The 4,606-nt window shown below is 33.5% G+C and overlaps 1 pseudogene; it reads right to left on the bottom strand.

Annotated features, from left to right (window-relative positions):
* Positions 1-3,404: 3,404 nt before the first annotated feature.
* Positions 3,405-4,172, bottom strand: LOC149561262 (cypmaclein-like; annotated as a pseudogene).
* Between the last annotated feature and the right edge of the window lie 434 nt (positions 4,173-4,606).

Raw genomic sequence — 4,606 nt, 5'->3', positions numbered from 1 at the left:
TTAATGAATATTTTACTATGATATATGCAAAATATTATATTAAATGATATATTAAACAAGGGTTCTGAGGGAGCTGGAGTCCCTGCCTATTTTGTATTTGTAGATATGTTTATATATTGTGTTTGAATATGGGTGAGTAAATTTAAATTTGATCTTGTACTTTTTTTTCTTAATTTTCATATGAAAAAAATTAAAATAACCCCTGGCGAAAATTCTTCTTACCAATGAGATAGAAGTTGATTTTAGAAATATGAGCATCAAAAACTTTAGAATTAGAAATCATTTTTATAATGTCAATTAATTGCTAGGGTCTAATGAAAACATTAGTTCCCTCGTATATATAGGTAGGAACTAATAATTTAATGGCTCTTGGACAAGGACTTCAGTTTCAAAAGTATATATTTAAAAACCATATATTAACCTTTTAAATTGTCTATATTAATCTATCATTATCATCTTTAACTATTCCATCTAAATTAGTTTGTAACTTAAGCAATACACATTAGTTACCAATATCACAATACACATTAGTTAGCAGTACACATTAATTTAATCTCTCCCCATATCTAAAAATTCTCAATTGGTTAACCTACTCCACAATCATAAACAATCTACTCCATAGTACAAATGCAGACTACTCTACCCAACCATGCAAAATAGCTTAACATTATATTCAAGTTTGGTAGCCAAGACAATTTACCCTTGAAAAAAAATTGAAGCCAAGAAAATACTTGCAAGTAAAATCTTAGCCATTCATATGATACATTATTGAGACGTGTGACATGTAATAAAGCAAACATCAATCTACCAGCTTGAACTGTTAGAATTCTTTAGAATAGATGAGAAGGGGGCAGGGCGGGGGGGGGGGAGTGAATCAGTTATTCGAGGTCCAATGATGTCCAACAAAACTTTTTCTACAAATCCTTAATGACACATAACTGAAATTATCATGCATGCATTTGAACATTAAACAATCATGAAAAGTAAACATGCATCACACCATAACACTAAGGATTTGATAACCCAGAAACCCTCCAAGAATAAGAAGGTAAAACTGGAGTGGGGATGATACCCACAAAATAACTGTGCAATTGATTTCAACCACTTCTGATGGTCTACTCTGTTAAAGGCTACAACACATTGTTAAATGTGACCTTGTTAAAGGATTTAAGAACATTCAACTTGGAAGGTCACCCTATTAAAGGATTTACATAGAGCTGTTAAGCTCACCCAAATCCATGGAATTTTCAATCACCTTCTCAAAAGAATCTTTCATCCCTCTCTAAGGATCTCCTATCCTCTTCCTAAGGATCTCTTTATCCTTCTCTGAAGGATCTCTTTATCCTTTTCCTGAAGCTTATCCAGCTAGCTGTTAAGCTAACCTAGCAATGTAGGATTTCAATATCTAATACAATGGTAAGAAAGTATGAGAAGGGTTTTGACCTGATACAGATTGCAACCCTAACTATGCAGATTTCATATCACTCTTCAATCCCTTTCTTTGCTTGGCTTCTCTCCCTTGTAGTGCTGACAGCTTGTTCACTCTTTAAGATCTGTTTCCTTGAGTTCTTCCACTCGTTATGCCAATGCAATCTCTAGTCACTTAATCAACTCAGAGTCTTGATGCTCTGTTCTTACTCCTCTAGGCTTCTTCGCACGATTACACTTATGACCAACTCCCTCTCATGCATGCGCACTTGATCTTTGACCTGTAACTCCTTATAAAGAGGTTTTGTTCTTGATTTCTCGCTCAAATCTCCCTTTCCAACTTTAGGGTTTCAATGGATTAGGTAGGATATAATATATTTGTCCCATATCTTGTTTCTATCTAAAAACTTCATGATAAATCCATTAGCATTCGCCAAAAAAAATTTACATAGTGTTCTGTGCCACCAGCTCATCATTCTTATCTTCTATCTGGTTCACAAAATTCTAGATAACTACCATGTTGGCTTAGATTTGGCGAATCTTCAACTTTTCAAAATAATGTAGCAACTCGGCATCATTGGTTTACTGGTGCTTGACACCTTCTGTGTTGCTCGGCTTCTTAATATTATTTATTGGTGCTCGGCACTTGTATCTAGCTCGGCACCTGATCTTCACTCGGCACCTAAAGGCTGGTCGACACCTAATCTTCACTCAGCACCTGAAGGCTGCTCGGCACCTGAAGATCACTTGGCACACACTAAAGTTGAACTTGCTCGGCTTCAACTGAGAATATGTTCGACACTAACTAGAACTTAGTTAATCCTTACATTATGTGTCTCAGTGTGTCCATCCTATATGTTATCAATGCACTATTTCATCAATGGCTTAGTTGATCCTTATACTTCATTATATCATCATAACTTCAACCTTTCTCTAGGTACTCTAATTACATCTTATTGATTTTCACTTCCTTGTCAATCAACCAATTGATAGTATTTGGATTACTAAAGCAATTGTCATTCCTGCAAGTAGCAAGTTTGACATCAATGACAAAACAATGATTGAAACATTCTTTACCAATTCCATTTCTCTTCATTCATGATCTTTTCAATTATTTCCAACAATTAAAAAAATAGATTATTTAACCATGCATGTACTTTTTATATAATTTTTTTTCATTGTTTTATTTTATTTATGTGTTTTATTTTCATTTTCTATCAGGTAACCAATAGGTGTATTCATTGCAACATTGATGAGTTGCATGCTTCGTTTCATTTACACACTTTTAATAAGCCCACAAAAAACTTATTTCTAGAGACATGGCCACTATTGAATTGAAATTGGGGATATCAAAAACTTCAATTTTCTAAGACGTGACATCTATTAAATACAATAAATGCAATACATTCATACTGAATCCATTATATTCATGATCCATTATCATCAAGATAAGACTCTTGATAGGATAAATGTTTTCTTATATATTCCTGAATTTTCATGATTCGGAATAACGAGATAACAGGAGTGAAAAATAAAATATGGTTGCTAGAGAAAATTGAAGGAGTGCGGTGGCTAAGATTTTAAAAGAAAAATTCAAGTTTCCAGTGATCCTAATTAGAAACCCACATAAAAAAAAATCAAATAGAGAACTCTTTCTCCTATAATATATAACAAATTTCATTTTATTTTAAAGGAAAAAGGAAAATCATATTCTACTCTACTCATAGAGTCTCTTTGTATACATATTTCGAACAGGGAGTCTCTTACAAAGCTGACAATCACAAACCAATTACTCATAGAAAATTATTCATATTTCCAAATGGCATAAGCATAAAAACCCAACACTACTGACAACTTATCTCAACCTACATGCATATACACATAGTATCTTCATATATATACTCTTGTCTAAGATGATTCATTCATGTATACTCTATTGTTGATGAGGAAAATATTGAGAAGAAAAGGAGAGTTTTTTAAGGACATTTGGGCTTGTTGCCATGTGTTTTCATGTTGTCATAGCAGGGGCAGAGCTCCTTGTTTTCGTATGTACCTGGAAGAACACACTTGCACCTTGTCCAACATGTCCCACACTCCTCATACTCTTGTCATTCAATGATGCCGCTTTGCACCTCTCTCTACAAGCAGCCTTGCAATTTGTATATGAAATTAAAACCAACCACAAATATTATAAAAGGTTTTACATGGCTATACCATTTTGTTTTGTTTCTTTCCATGCTCTAAAAATCCATGGCAGAGCCACGAATCAAAGAAGGGGAAAAAATGAATCAATAAAAGTCCTTTGGCTTTTACCCCCATTGCTCTTAAATCTCTAAACTCAGTAGCTTCCAGAGACATCTGTTTGAACAACTAAATTAGATGGGCAGAAAGAGATTTTTAAAATGGCCTCTTTCCATAAAAACAACATGGTTCTCTACAGTCCATACTTCCATTGAAATCTTTCTTTTATAGGCTATAGAAAATTAATTGATCTTTCTGATTCAAGGACAATATATTCAGTCATACAACCCAATTAGACCCCCAAATAAAATAGAGCACACCCATTTAAGCGATCATCCACATTAATATCCAAACCTATTAAGCACGCCAAAATTATGAAATCAAGAACATTAATATAAATAAATACCTGGACAAGCAGAGCCATCATGAAAAGCCATAGAAAGGTCCTTGCAGCCATAATCACTGATAAACAAAGGCAACTATGAGACTTTTAAACACCAACAAGCACTTAATTAACACTATTGTTTTGTTGGATAAATAATGTATATATGTTGCGTGTATATATGGTGGAGGATTGCCCTAATTTATAGGGGCAGAGGTACTATGGAAATGGGGGGCTTTATTGCAAAATTGTTCATGAAGGACAAAAACATATAAATTGATGATAACTTTTTCAAAAAGTATACAAATTCATGACATTTTAAACACAAGAGGAAGTTGCTCTTTTACTCTTTCACATTTTTTTTCTCCTCAGTATCATCTGAATCCTCAACATGGCCTTTGTTCTTGTTAACTATACCTATATCGATGACGTGAACTAAAATGGCCGAATTCAAACTAATAGATGACAAAAATGGCTGATAAGCTACATTTGAGATGGTGTACAAAAAAAAATTGTTTATTTATTTAACTTTTTGGCAATGATGATAAAAATCTA

Source organism: Cupressus sempervirens, chromosome 4 (genome assembly GCF_028749045.1).
Source record: "Cupressus sempervirens isolate cs-2001-9-10 chromosome 4, ASM2874904v1, whole genome shotgun sequence".
In the NCBI taxonomy this organism is placed as follows: Eukaryota; Viridiplantae; Streptophyta; class Pinopsida; order Cupressales; family Cupressaceae; genus Cupressus; species Cupressus sempervirens.
This window is presented reverse-complemented; position numbering and strand designations above follow the sequence as displayed.